Here is a 16,276-nt window from a genome sequence, read left to right as displayed (position 1 = left end):
TCGCTATCTGACGCCATCTTGAAATCCAAGATGGTGGCTTCCCATGAACTTTAGCCCTTTCACCCCATACCAATATTCTGGGACTTTCATGCGATTTTTATTCACTTACACTGGTACTGGTTTTCAAAATGGTATCAGATTGACCATTGAAGAACGAAAAAATCATTTTCATTGGTCGATCCAAAAAATTCACAGAACTTTAGTTTTATGTTTGGATGCAAACAACTTTAGTTCAACAATAACTTCACCAATTGAGGAACACTCTTAGAGACGAATCAGCCAAAGGCTGAAAGTCTCTCTAATAAAGACAAAAAAAATGAGGAACAATTTAAACATTGCATAACAACAGAGGCTGAAGCACTTTATATTCAGTTCATTTTCAGTTTTTTTTCAGCGGTAATTATCACACACTTCAATGGTTTTTGCCTTTCTTACAGAAAGGTATAGTTATCGGTCGATTTGGGAGATCATTAATTATGGGTCTTAGATATACCTTTATAGGTACCTATCTAATCAGCTCGACGTTCTGATGATGTCTGTGTATTTGTGTGTATTTGTGTGAATTTTTGTAAACTTTGTTCTCGACGTTTTTGTGAAACTGAGCAGTACAATAAAAATGATTTTTATCTTGAAAAATTTGATTTTTTTTCTTCTTCAACCTATAAAAGAAAGAAAAAAATACAAAATAGTTTGAAAATTTTTTTTTCATAGTAAATATCTAAAATCATCTCTCCAAAAAACGTGTCAATTTGGCTTGCTAGCCACAACCAGCAATCACTAAAATCAAGATTATCGTATATATGACGTCGAATTATACGTGACGTCATTGATACGCGCTTGCTATCTAAAAGTCGATGTGTGGAAGGGAGAACAGACAGGCTTCACTCCCACTCAGGTTCGATGTCATCGTGACAGGAACCGTGTGGGAGGAAGACAACAACTGAAATTCTCCCAGCCTATCGTTTAAATTTTTCATATTAAAGGTTCAGTTTGCAACCGAACCATTCCAAAAATTTCGGAACCGAAGCTCCGAAATATTAACTTAAAAATGGTTTTCACCAAGGGGTACGACCCCGAAATTAATGAAGTCGTTGATGAATACGTCATGCCCACACTGCATGGTACGAAAGCGATAGTAACTTCGCTCAACATTATATTCAGGCATAGATTGGTATTCGGTATGAAAATTCCAAAAATCGGTATAAATACCGATTTTTTTTTCGAAGCTTTTAATACTATTTTTATTGAAAGAATATTGAAAAATTACTGTTTTGCTGATATCGTAGTTTTTAAACATGATATTTTCTGCCCACTGCGACATTATTGACACTTCACTCTAAACACTTTTATATCATTTAGTATTTTTATGCTCCTTAAATCTTTACACTGAATACTACTACATTAATGAATCCAGATCTTGCCTGTTTCAGAAATACAACGTTGAAAAAAAATTAATTTCTACAATTTTTAAAAATTTAAATAAATAAGATAACAACTATTTATGATATCATTTAAGATAGTCATTGAGTATTTGATATTAAAGATCATAACTCATGAAGACTGCGAAACGATTTGACTTTTTGTGTTTTTAAATATCAAAAATTCAATTTCGTTTAAAATTTCTCTAAAATTTCGTCAATATTCCCGTTTTTTGTGGTTTAGAAAAAAAATAACGAAATGAAAACTTCCATTACTTTTTATCTTAGGAATCAAAATTACTCGTGGTCTTCGAGAATGTTGATTATTGTGTGGATATTTTCAAAATATTTGGAATGTTTCAAAGCTTTGGCAAAAAAAACGCACAAATTTTTTGAAGAATTTTTATCAGCAAAAGTTATTACAAAAACATTTTTTTTAATTTTTTTTAATTTTGTGGACTTGTGCTATTTATCAAGAGCGTGCACTTATCTTGGTCCCTAAATTTTAAACCCACAACTTCAAGATATGATTTGCTTATATCTTAAACTGCTGTAATCTCTAATCTACCATGTTATTTGATAATCAAAATTCGATCTCAAGAGAGTTGGCATAGGAGACTGAGACTTGCTGGCTAAATAGGCACTAGAATTGTATTGGTTCATAATTTAAATAAGGAAAAAGATAATTATTTTGAAAAAAAAATCTGTTAGAACGAATTTTTCAAAAATCGGTATGAAATCGGTAGGTTTTGCCAAAAATCGGTATTCTGTGAATACCGATTCTTGGTCAAAATTTTCGTCAAAAATCGGTATGAATACCGAAAAATCGGTAGGTATGGCATCTATGACGCGGACGATGTATGCACATCCTCTCATCTTCTCACGTGCCGTTCGTGCTTACGAAGCTTTTTCTTAAGCAGCAACGACAGGAGAGTATTTCGCCCGTGGAAGCAAATTGAATCCAATAAGACAAATGCTACTGAATCCTCTCGAGCTTTAAGCTCTCGGGCTTGTTTTTTTGTTCCCTTTTCTCTTCCTCTCTTCAGATCTAACGTTGCGTTGTTGTTGTTGGGGTTGGTGTCTAGAGAAAAACGATGACGGCTTGGAGGTCAATCTGAACTTTCACTTGCTGAAGCCAATGGAAGATGACAACCAAACAGTAGCGCCACCAAGCCCTCCATAGTAGAGTTTGAAGCATTTGGGATTTTTTTTGGAACATGCATATAATGCTAAAAAGCTTATAATCATTATTGACAAAGTTGAAGAAACAGGAAAGAACTCTGAATTAACCATTTTCGCCAGGTTGACCAAATACAAAAATGACAAAATTGACAAAATTTACAACATTGAAAAAAATTGACTAAATAGACCAATTTCACTATATTGACGAAATTGACAAACTTGACATAATTCATTGATTTGACAAAATTTACTTAGTTGAAAAAATCATAAAATTGATAAAATTTATAAAATTGACAAAATCGAGAAAATTGGCAGAATTGACCAAATTGACGATGACAAAATGGACCAAATTCACTGAATTGACAAAATTGACAAGATTGATAAAACTGACAAATTTAACAAATTTGAAAAAATTGACAAAATTGACAAAAATAACAATATTGACAAAAGAGATGACAAAATCGACAAACTTCATTAAATTGACAAAATTACAAGATTGATAAAATTGACAAAATCGACAAAATTGAAAAAATGACTAAATTAACGATGACAAAATCGACAAAATTCACTAAATTGACAAGATTGATAAAACTGACAAAAATCGACAATATTGACAAAATTGACCAAATTGACCAAATTGAAAAACTTGGCTTAATTCATTGATTTGACAAAATTCACATAGCTGAAAAAATCATAAAAATTGTTAATATTTTTAAAATCGAAAAAATCGAGAAAATTGGCAGAATTGACAAAACTGACTATGACAAAATCGACAAAATTCACTGAATTGACAAAATTGACAAGATTGATAAAACTGACAAAAATCGACAAAAGTGACAAAATTGACCAAATTGACCAAAATGACCAAATTGTCAAAATTCACAAAATTGACAAAGACAAAATCGACAAAATTCACTATATTTACAAAATTGACAAAACTGAAAAGATTGACAAAATTGACTGGCGAAATTTACAAAATTGACCCAATTGACTAAATTTTGACCAAATTTACAATATTGACAAATTGACAAAATTGACAAACTTGACAGAATCGAAGGAAACTGAAAAATTTTAAAAAATTGGCCAAATTGACAATGACAAAATCGACGAAATGCACTTAATTGACAAAATTGGCAAATGACAAGATTGACAAAATTGACTAATTTGATAAAACTGACAAAATTGACAAAATTGACAAAATTAACAAAACTGACCAAATTGACAAATTTGACAAAATTGACAAATTTGACAAAATTGACAGAATTTTTAAGTTTGAAAAAGTTGACAAAATCATGAAAATTGTTAAAATCGACAAATAAACAAAATCTAGAAAATTGGTTAAATTGACAAAATTTACTGAACTAACAATGCTGACAAAATCATGAAAATTGATAAAATTGACATTATTGACAACATTTAAAAAATTACCAAATTAACAAAATTAACGAAATAGACAAAATCAACAAAACAGAATAAAAATCTCAAAATCACAAAATTAAAAATACTACGCTTTCAAAATTTTCAATATTTTTAATTTTCAAAATTTATTGTACCGATTTTATACATTTTGGTATCGTATTTTACTCTTGCATTTGAAATTTTATCCAATAATTTTGTCTATGTATTTGTTTCATATACTTGAGAGGTTGAATTATTTGAAATACATGGTCAGGCATCTTTTTTCAAATTGTATTCTTAATTTTTATACCCCTTCCATTTTGAAGATATCATATGCTTTAACTCCAAAAGAAGTAAATTGAGTTAGATTATAATGTCATAGAAACGGAATCATACATGATATTCCAGAATCTAGTCATTCAGAAAGGTTAATTTATATGAAAATTATGATTATATAAAAATACTTTTATCCTAATAAAAACTTTGAATCTTTATTTCCAAAATTCATTTTGGATTTATTGCGTATGAAATTCATTAATCATAATTCATAGTTCATTTTGTTTTATATGTACCCAAATATATTTTACAGGCTGTAAGAAAGGCTACAATCCACTGTAAAGTGTATTAAATCGGGTTTTTTTCTTTATTTTGAAACATATTAAGATTGCTTCATACATATATTTTTTTTAAATATTATTTGTCAAAATTAATAACTGAGGTATTTTCCCACTGTATTCGTTTTTTTTTTCAACCCTTTCTCAAAATGTCGATCCAGAATGGTTGAGACTCCTTAAATGAAACAAATAAAATGATTTTTTTTACAATATAAAATATTCAGCTTTCTCATGTATTTTGAGCTTCTCTTAGCTATAGCTTTGGACAATTTCTTGTCAAACAGTTGGTAAAGTATGGATCGTAGAAAACTTTTTTTTTTAATTCAGCGCCAGAATTGATTAAATAATGATTTAGGGTAAGTGAGCCCTATTTTGGCATGGTCCTTTTCTTGGCATGCCAATATGTCTTTTCATGTTTTTCAAGTCCAAATTGAGCTAAAAATTTTTGAATATATTTTAATTGCAAAGAGAATAATTTGTTTCAAATTTGTGCATACCGAATTTTTCAATTATTTGTATTTTATTAAAGTAGTTAATTTTTTTTCCGATCTGAATCCGAGGCATTATGTTGGAAATCACCGTATGAAAATCAGATGAATTCACCTTTCTAGTGCAACTGTTAAATTCACATGCGATTTCAAATGCGGACATTAATTTGAAAAATTTGCAATAAATACTCATGCCTACAGTTAAACTCAGCAAAAAATCAAAAAATACTAGAAAGACAAGAGAATGAATATTTATTTAGGTTTTGAATAAAAATTTAAAACTAATTTTGTTCCTTTTCTTGGCATGCAACTTCAATGGAAATACAACACCAGTGTTGGAAGCTGGAAAAAATACATGTTCATTAAAGAGGAATTTTTGGGCTGATGTTTTCCCTAAAAAATCATTGAAAACTAGGCACAAATGTTTTCATACTAATTGGGTTGTATGATAAGATCGTTTCTATCAACTTAAGCTTTGAAATAAGTTGGAGAACATAAGTGATTCGACTAATTAAAAGTCATATCCAAGCATTGAAAATGCAAAAATCGCTATTTGGGAACCATGAATCGAAGGTACATTGGTATGTGTGCGAACAGCATTTGCATTGCAGTCTGCCGAACAGAGACCACGTGGTCTCCTACAGAACACAGTGGTTCGAAATAAAAAAAAACTTAGAGAAATTAAGCAACTCACAAGACTTAAGATGATTTTCTTATCTAAAAACTGTTAGATCGATGGCAATTGATGACTTTAGTATATAAAATACATAATTAATTGAGTTTTGGAATCGTTTTCTATTGCTTGGGAACCATATACTCAGATTTAATTTTTTTGGATTTTTGTTCTTATTTTATTCTTGGAAACAGAAGTTGGAAGTTCAGAAAAATATCGTTTTCTTTCGAATTATTCCTTGAGATATTAGATGTGAGTCGAATTAAAAAAATGTTTTAGCAAGGTTTACTTTTTTTTTACGTTCTTTTTGGCGTGTCAAACCACTGCGCAACGCCCCGGGCATTCGAAATGGCTCTTGCTAGAAGCTCATAATCTCAGCTAACAAATTCAAAAGGGCAAAATTTTAAAATACCATTCAAGGAATTTTTTAATTTCTTACTTTATGAAGCCAAACTTAGAAAATAGTTGTTTGGTACTGAAAATAACCCTATGTGTCGCAATCGCAAGTCTCCTAGAATATTTTACTATCAACTTATGGTCTATACAAACTCAAAAGGAATAATTTAAACAATGATTTATAAATGACAACACATCATGATGCACAGAACCATAGAAATGTCGTAAATGAATCGGTTGTCAGGCTTAGCATTCGTGAATTTGTTCAGTTAGCATAGAAAACAGGGAATTCTTCAAAAAAACTGAGAAAATCTAAGCAATTTTTCCAATATTTGGAAAAATCTAATCGATGAGAAAAGTTCGAAATAAGATATTCCAATTCAACGTTACAATACCACTTTGACGACAACCACGTTCAAGTCGTTTTTTTAATAACCCGTTAATTTGACACGGCTCAAACCTTTCAGTATTACTCTCGTTCAAGTCGTTTTGGATTTTTATTTTGATGAAATTGTCTCAAAAAAATTCGCAAAAATGGTGAACTGTGAAATCTCTTTAAAAAATAAGGAATGTGAATCCATCGTGGCCAAATACGGATATTTTACCTCAATATTCTGGCAGCTGGACCACACCAACTTTCTGATAAAACTCTACGTTGAAAACCTGGGCTAGTCAAGATAAGCCCATTCCATCTGAAATACTTTTCCTTGATTGATTGGCTTTTTTCAAATTTTATCAGTCCTTCATTAGTAATTTACTGTACACAGTAAATTTTTGCCTCGATTTCCAGCAAAAAAAATTGCTGGAAACGTTCAGCAATCCAAAATTTTGCTGGAAACCAGCAATCGGTTTTCCAATTGCTGGATTTTTCAGCATTTGGTTGTAGTCTTGTCATTTTTGCTGGAAAATCAGCTAACGATGTTCAAATTGCTGGACTTTCCAGCAATTGATCTAAGTTTGCTGGAAAATCAGCAATCGAGTTGTCAAATTGGAGTCTGTTTGTTTTCGTACGCTGGAGCAAGGTGAGACTCTATTTTACGAATTTTGGTCGGATTAATATAATTATTTTTATTTTCCTCTATATTCTAGCAACCAGGCATCAAGTCAAGGGTAAGTTTTTATTGGACAGGTAGATATTCCATAAAAGATACTAATCAAAAAATTTTTTTTACAGGTGGCGGATGATCAACACCTTGGCACAAAGCTGCCACCCCAGAGTCGATGATAGAAATTTGTAAAAAATTGTGTTTCTCGAGATAAATAAATCCCTTATTGAAAAAATGGGAGAAAATAATTGTTTTTATTGCTAATTATATGCACAGCCAATATTCTCAATTTAATTTTGAATTTAAATATAAATTTGATACTAAATACGGCCGGTTGTTTTGAAAGAAAAAGCTGGTTTCCAGCAATCTGGATTGCTGATTTTCCAGCAATTTGAATTGCTGGAAACCAGCATTAAAGTTTGCTGTTTTTTCCAGCAATTTAAATTGCTGGAAATTTTGCTGGAAAGTCAGCGGGACAAAAACCAGCAAAATTTTGCTGGTTTCCAGCGAAAAAAAATTTGCTGTGTATACACTGCAAATTTTTGCCTTGATTTCCAGCAAAAAAAATTGCTGGAAACGTTCAGCAATCCAAATTTTTGCTGGAAACCAGCAATCGGTTTTCTAATTGCTGGATTTTTCAGCAATCGGTTGTGTTCTTGTCATTTTTGCTGAAAAATCAGTAATCGGTTTTCAAATTGCTGGACTTTCCAGCAATTGATCTAGTTTGCTGGAAAATCAGCAATCGAGTTGTCACAATATGGAGTCTGTTTGTTTTCGTACGCTGAAGCAAGGTGAGACTTTATTTTACGAATTTTGGTTGGATTAATATAATTATTTTTATTTTCCTCTATATTCTAGCAACCAGACACAAGTCAAGGGTGAGTTTTTATTGGACAGATTTCATAAAAGATACTAATCAGAACTCTTTTCTCAGGTAGCGAATGATCATTGCTCTTATATGCACAGCCAGTATTCAATATTTAATTTAGAATTGAAATATAAATTTGGTACTAAATACAGCCGGTTGTTTTGAAAGAAATAGCTGGTTTCCAGCAATATGGATTGCTGATTTTCCAGCAATTTGAATTACTGGAAACCAGCATTAACGTTTGCTGTTTTTTCCAGCAATTTAAATTGCTGGAAATTTTGCTGGAAAGTCAGCGGGACAAAAACCAGCAAAATTTTGCTGGTTTCCAGCAAAAAAAAAATTGCTGTGTACATATTGGAGAATTTTTTTGAAGTTTTCAGTTTAAAAAGTTTGCTTACAAAATATGTTAGTTTAGATTTCATCAAAGGGATTTAATGTTAATAAAAAAGAGAAAGTTCAAACAACTCGTGGACATAATTCGTTTCTGAATCGGCCCCCCTGATGAAGGTTTGGTTGTCATTCATAAACCAATGATTCTTGGTCATACACAAATATTCAGAAACAACCTGAGGTGTTCATAATCATCACTTTGTTTAAATGAGTAAAAAGTTTAAAGTTTTTAAAATAAAAAAAAAATTGCGGAAATTCTGGACTTCCGACTTTTTGAAATGAAAGCTTATTTTGTGCTTCCCTTCCAACCAAATTTCATCAATGTTTTCGAAAGCCTTTTTGTTGTATGAGTGAAGCCCGGTGTTCCATCGTCGCATAGAACTTTACGCGCAGCTGACGTCATTCTGTCAGTGGCCTTATATTCAGAATAGCCAACGATTCTGTTAACTGTCAATTGAGCGTTGTTGGTAAAGATCTAATGCACATTGCTGGTGGCCAAGAATCGGATCATCGAAACGGCAAACAATTGGTACGGCGGCCAAGTAATTGGAGCACCGCAGTGAGTACTTTGCATGCATTTTGCTCACATTAATGACAGTTCCATAGAGAAAACATATTTTTGTTGAACTCTAAGCAAGTTAGCAAGTAAATTCTTCAAAGAAGGTTGGAATGTTGAAAAAAAGGGTAAACCATGCCTTAGGTGCCAAGGTCGGGTACATTTACCCTACTTTGATTATATGTCGATTTTAGCCAACCATTTTTAGGCGGTGTTAGGTTTTAGAAGGTTCGAATTAGATAAATTAGAATAATTTTTTGCCTGTAGAGTTGAAATTAAGCGCACATAAATAATGCACATGATAGGATTTTTTTTAATCCAGAGATAGAAGGTTAATGCAGCTTTAACACTTGGTGTCCATTTTTTTGCTTTTTTATAAGAATGAGGCACCTTCTTGTTAAAAATGAAAGTATCAATCTATCAATGATCTTTCTTCAAGTTCCCATTTTATAGGTGGATCAATCCTACGATAATTCATCTGAATCGATCTCGTGTATCGATCTTTTCCTGAAGATCGAACAATCTTAGTTCCACTGACTGAAAAAATGGAATGGAGTCAAATATAATACATAACCTATATTGACTTGTAGACAAAATGGAAGCACTAATTCGAGAAATTCGTGAGACTTGTGATATTTTATTTTAAAAAACCTATTATTCCTATTTTTGACCATGAAAATTTTTGAAACTTGTACAAATAAAATGACTCAAAAATGTTTTAAGAAAACGTGCCCATGCTTTGAAAACATTTGTCCACAAAATGTGTATCAGGGCTATTGCTTTTGATTAATTTCTTATGAGGTTTTATTGTTGACTACTATATGCCCAGTTGTTTTGAAAATTTAACTTGTGACGAATTTCATTTTCGAATCAAATGATTTCGAATTTTACAGCCTTAAATGAAAAAAAACTGCTCATTTTTGCATAAAATTTATGAAAACCATCAGTTAATGAAAAAATATTTATTTATTTATATCATGTATAAGTATCACCACTTTCTCTATACTAGATGATGGATGGGTTATTTGAGTTGAACTCATATTAGTTGAACTAAAACAAAAAAGCCTTTTGCAAACCACAATACACTCATACCTCGTTATACGGCCTTTCCCTATTTCAGAATCATATGAAATCGACTTGAAATGACCGATTTTTGTCATATTTTTCATAGATTTTATATGGAAACTAATCTCTCGGCAATTTTGAAATCATCATATTATTTGTTTCATTCCGTAAAGAGGTTTATGGTCTTCGGCAAGTACTACGTTGATTCAATTTGATTTATATAAAAAAGTTTCGAGTCGTTAAACTATTTCAAAAAACACGGAAACTTTATCATCACCCTGTATATCAGATATCAGATTTACACATCATTAAAATTTTCAGTACATTAATTTGTTTGCACGTTTGTGAAAGAAAATTTCATGTTCCTTTCTCCGACTTATTCTTGTTTCATTAAGACGCCGTAACCAGTAGAAAATGATGTTGGTGAAGCACGAAATGGCAGCGAAGCTGATTAAAGCGGCCGAAAACAGTCCCAGTGATCCAATCGAGGGCGTATAATTTTCGGAAGTTTGAATGTCCCGATCTGCTTGTTCCAATAGACAAGACGCATACTGCTCATCCATAAATTGTCCATACGTATGGCAAGTGCATGGTCCGTAGATTTCCGGCGATGTTGCGGTCATCGATAGTTCCATATAGTTGGGGGGAATCTGAACATACACCAAGAGAACACTTTTCTGCTGTAAGACGTCGGTGATGCACTCGTCAACCTTATTTGAAATGGAACAAAACTTGACGATAACACTGCTCGTGTGATTGATTACATTCGCCAAGAAAATGTCCCGCTTGAAGATTGCTATTCTATTCACATCCCAGCAAAGTAATCTTCCTTCTTGCTCCTGGCAATCGGTCGCTAGCGATAGACATGTTCTGCCCGTTGTGGGCTTATGCTTTATTTCAGTGAAATTTTTGCGATGTTTCATAATTGCACTAGCCTTTGAATCCACTGTCGATAAGCTGGGAATCGAGAGGTCAACATTGTGCGTAAGTTTTTCAAGTTTTGAGACGCAATGATTTTCGGGATTCTTCCAAGTCATCACAAAGCATTGCTCACTGGTTGTTAAAAAGTAAAAGAGAACTATGAGCAGCAACAGTCGTCGGCGTGGCATTCTTGAAGACTATTTGGGTGCAAATTTAGTCAACGGAATACGTCGGTGAAATTATGTAGCGTGAGAACACTGGCAAATGTTGCTAATGGAGTTGCTTGTTGAGTGGCGTAACGTAGAAACGAGATCGGCTCGATTTTGTACTTGTAAGTTGTATTTCAGTATATTACCTAATTACCTCAACAAAACTTTAAGAATAATTTTGACTTTAATTTTTGTGCTTCTGTGTTAACAACGTCAATACTGCTGTAAACGCAAAAATGTTTACTCCGTTTTGAAACGAATCCTGATTATTGTAAATTTGAGCCGAGTTCTAATGTTTTGTCAGTTAGGCTCTCGATGGATCAGTTGCAGTCATTAAAATTCTTTCTCGAAATTATCTCATTTGAATTTAAAAAAAAAACAAAGAAAAAAAATATCACAATTTTAAAGAAAGAATGTACAAAAAAAAAGTTGATATGCAGAAGTTAAAAACAAGCCAGTGTTTGATCCGTTAATGCTGAGTTTGTTGAAAACACGTTACTAATAAATCCAACAATTTATACAGAAAGGTTTGAGTCCAGTCGTTGACATTTGAAGAAATTAATTTCAATCTAAAAATTAAAGTAACAGTACCATAAACCTTACTGTTTGGTCAGTAGACTTCAAATTATTTCATGAAAATTATGTTTTACGATAGCAATAAATAATTTGAAAAGTGAACCGAAGGTTCACAGCAATCGATAACGGATGGAATGTGCATTGAGGAGAAGACCAACATGAAGAGTGTTCATAATACTTACTTTACGAAATTGCGTTGGATCGGGAGGACCAACATTAAGAGTTTTCTGAAGGTTCCATTTATGAACTTACGTTGAATCGAGAGGATCAACAAGAAAAGTGTTCTGAAGGTTAACTTCACGAATTTACGTTGAATTGGGAGGACCAACATGAGGTGTGTTCTGAAGGTTAACTTTACGAATTTACGTTGAATCGGGAGGACCAATATTAAGAGTGTTCTGAAGGTTCCATTTATGAACTTTCATTGAATCGGGAGGATCAACAAAAGGAGTGTTCTGAACGCTAACTTCACAAATTTACGTTAAATGTGATTTAAATCATCGACGTTTTTCGGCGGATTTTAGAATCAAAAACGTTATTACCAGTTGTCCAGACGTTTCGAGCTACTATGGTTTTCGCTCCTCTTCAGTGGACACTAAAATTATATTTTAAACAATGAATTTTTATCTAAATTTACAATATTTAAAATCTTACAAACTACTGGCCTTCGTCTATACTAGTTTAGTTCGGGACATTTTGTTTTGATTTTCGTTTACATTTGTATGTTAGTGTTTGTGACACTTTTTTGATTACAGAATCGTAAGCTGTCTTAAAATTGCAGGAGTCTATCTGCCTATTGACTACATTGTTGTCACCTCTAATCTTAATGTAAAAAGTTTCAGCTGTGATTCTTGCGTTATAGCCTGTAACTTTTTCTAAAATGTTTGTACTGTCGAAGTCGAAAAGGTGACCAGTTTCCAAACTGTGTTGTGCTAGTCCAGTGCTTATTTGTTTTGTAGATACGTTTTTTTTATGTTGTTTTAATCATTTTTCCAAGAACTGTCTAGTTTCGCCTATGTATGATTTGTTACATTTACCACAATTAATTTCATACACGACGTTGGTATTTTTGTTTTTGGGTTATTTTGCCCTTAGTTTTTGTGAGGATCAGATTTTTAATTTTATCTAAAGGCTGGAAGGCGACATTAATGTCAAATTGCCATAAGTACCTTGAAAGCTTTTCCCCCAAATCCTGAACAATACGGGATTGTTACAAATTTGCTTGAATTTCTATTGGTTATACTCAAATTGTTCGTTCTTTAACAATATTCGTAACAAAATATTGTGGATGGTTGTTTAGGTTCAAAATGTTTCTAATTGTATTAAGAGTTTTTTCCCTATATTTTGCGTTTGATAACCTTATTGCCCTGTCTACTAAAGCTATGACAGTATTCTTTATATGCGAATATGGACTTAACGAATTAAAGTCTAGATAGCGGCCTTTTTCGTCTTTTGGGAACCATTCCGTTGTGATGCCATTTCCTTCCCGGCGCAAAATTGTATCGAGAAACTTGATTTCTTCATTCAATTCGCACTCGATAGTGAACTGTAACCTTCATTCAATGAACTTACGATGGATCGGGAGGATCACCAAGAAGAGTGTTCTGAAGGTTCACTTCACGAATTTACGTTTAATTGGGAGAACCAACATGAGGAGTGTCCTGAAGGTTAACTTCACGAATTTACGTTGAATCGGGAGGACCAACATTAAGAGTGTTCTGAAGGTTCCATTTATGAACTTACGTTGGATCGGGAGGATCAACTGGAGGAGTGTTCTGAACAGGCTTCCGAAAAGTACTGGCGAACGACAGTATTCTTGCGAACCTCGCACGTGCACCTCGATGAAAGCTTCCCGAATATTTCTTCTCCGACAGTTTTAAAAGGAGCGGTCGTGCGATGTACAGCGATGCCTTGTTTTACCTCATGCGAGAGTTTGGTCGTGGGTATGAAATTTTTTTGAGCTTCTTGACAGTTTTGGGAATATCTTCGTGACAGTTTTCAATGCGTTGAATTTCGCATGACAGTACTACTTACTCCGTCCGACTGTAGCCGAGATTCGCTCGGGCCGAGTTAATTTCGAACGAACGTATTTTCCTTTTGCTTGAAGCTACTGCGGGTGGTGATCACCCCAATCACCCTCCCCACCCCTTTCCGCCTAACCTGCACCGGCACCACACATCGCGTTACGCGCCGATCGTATGCTGCTGCTCGGTGCGAATAGATGGCTCATTCGATCTATTCGAAACCGAGCAGCAGCTCATACGATCAGGCATGGGTACGGTATGGGCATGACAGTCACCCGTGACAGTCCTGCCCAAAACTGTCACGCCCTGCTGCAGCAGCCGACAGTTGGATGAAATTATTTTCGAAACAGAAGGCATTAAGGGATGAAAACCGAACTGTCGGTTGGGTTCGCTACAGCTTAAAGAACAACATTTTCGGCAACGCATGCTTTGATCCGATTGTTCAGATACAGCCTGGGTTCTCGCACGTGTACGATGTAGCCGAAGCGTCCCGATTCGTTACAGACGGTACAGCAGCAAACCGAGTGGCAAGGAAAACCGAGACAGTTTGTTCAACAAGGAAAAGACTGTCATAGCAAAGCTGTACTTTTCGGAAGCCTGGTTCTGAACATCAACTTCACAAATTTACGTTGAATTGGGAGGACCAACATGAGGAGTGTTCTGAAGGTTAACTTCACGAATTTACGTTGGATCGGGAGGACCAACATTAAGAGTGTTCTGAAGGTTCCATTTATGAACTTACGTTAACGGGAAGATCAACAAGAGGAGTGTTCTGAACACTAACTTCACAAATTTACGTTGAAATGGGGGGGCCAACATGAGGAGTGTTCTGGGGGTTCACTTAATGAACTTACGATGGATCGGGAGAATCAACAAGAGTAGTGTTCTGAAGGTTGACTTCACGAATTAACGTTGGATCGGGAGAACCAACAAGATGAGTGTTTTGAAGGTTCACTTCAGGAATATACGTTGAATTGAGAGGATCAACATTAGGAGTGTTCTGAACGTTCACTTTATGAACTTACGATGAATTGGGAGGACCAACATGAGGAGTGTTCTGGAGGTTTACTTTACGAATTTACGTTGAATTAGGAGGACCAGCATGAGGACTGTTCTGAAGGTTCAGTTCTCGAATTTACGTTGCATCGGGAGGACCAACATGAGGTGTGTTCTGGAGGTTTATTTTATGAACTTTCGTTGGATCGGGATACCTGGATCGGGAGGTCCAACATGAGGAGTGTTCTGAAGGTTCTCTTCACGAATTTACGTTGAATTGGGAGGACCAACATGAGGAGTGTCCTGAAGTTTCACTTCACGAGTTTAAGTTAGATCGGGAGGACCAACAAGGGGAGTGTTCTGAAGGTTCACTTCACGAATATACACTGGATCGGAAGAACCAACCAAATTTTCGTTGGGAATAGATGGCCAAAATGATGGCCTGCAGGAAAAAGGATATTTAATATGGTTAGAGATATGGTTAGAGGAACCGCCTATTGGAGATTGAGGACCAATAAATCATGTCTGTAGGAGGGTAGCTTGTAGAAATCATTTGGTTTGGCAAACCTTTTATTAAAGATGGTTGAAAGGGCAGGTCTCGTTGCTTTATTCGTTGTGTTTAATAAAGTACGTCTCGTGAATTTTAATCCTGAATCAATGGATCGAAAATATATTCTTGCCGCATCTTAATTTTTTTTATTACCGTAGGATGCCTTCACATATAACTGACAGGAGTAAATTTGAAAAAAAAGGAGAATCCTTTTTGTTTTGCAAATTGTCTTGAAGTGCCGTAGTGTTTCAGAACCAAGATACAGTGAAGGTTCGCAAACATCAACGGATGTCGTTATCTAAGTAACGCCTAAGAATTGTGAGCTGTTGAGTGTTATCAAATTTGATGTTGAGCTTTCATTTTTGACTTTCAGCCTCCTTCTGGGGCGCTCTCTGTGAAGTCTGTGAAGCCACCGAATATGTTGAATTTGCAATTTGCAGAGCAGACCTGGCTGTGCACTGAACACTGATATGTTTTTACTGTTTGATTTGAGGTTATCCAAAGCTGATGCTTTGCGAGTGTTTAAAGAGATAAGATGATACTTTGCAAAGTGCAACGGGAATTTTGTAGTTGACGTACATATGTCGTTCGACCATCGAAAAAACCCTTTTTGACAAAATATTTATGACGGTATGTCTTTCGTGTTGAAATCTGTAGCCTATAACTGTCAGCCAAACACTCTCCCAGCCAATAAACCATTCCGAGTCGGCAATCTCCCTCACAACGGCTGAGCTGGCGTACCGTGAGCGGTCCTCAGTCAGTCAACGACATTCATTGAAACAGGACACGAGTCGCCCGTTCAGTGGGCAATATACCAAGCGAAGTTAACACATTACCCAGCATCGTTTTGGAGACCCTTTAAATACAAAAAAAAACAAACGCAACTTTTTCTGAAGATGTTAGTTT

General features: G+C 34.4%; 1 protein-coding gene across 1 annotated transcript in view; it reads left to right on the top strand.

The window, feature by feature from the left end:
• The window catches only part of LOC129741743 (monocarboxylate transporter 7-like), a 130,054-nt gene that overhangs the window by 87,326 nt on the left and 26,452 nt on the right, over nt 1-16,276 (top strand). The window lies entirely within an intron of this gene.

Source organism: Uranotaenia lowii, chromosome 2, assembly GCF_029784155.1.
Source record: "Uranotaenia lowii strain MFRU-FL chromosome 2, ASM2978415v1, whole genome shotgun sequence".
In the NCBI taxonomy this organism is placed as follows: Eukaryota; Metazoa; Arthropoda; class Insecta; order Diptera; family Culicidae; genus Uranotaenia; species Uranotaenia lowii.
This window is presented reverse-complemented; position numbering and strand designations above follow the sequence as displayed.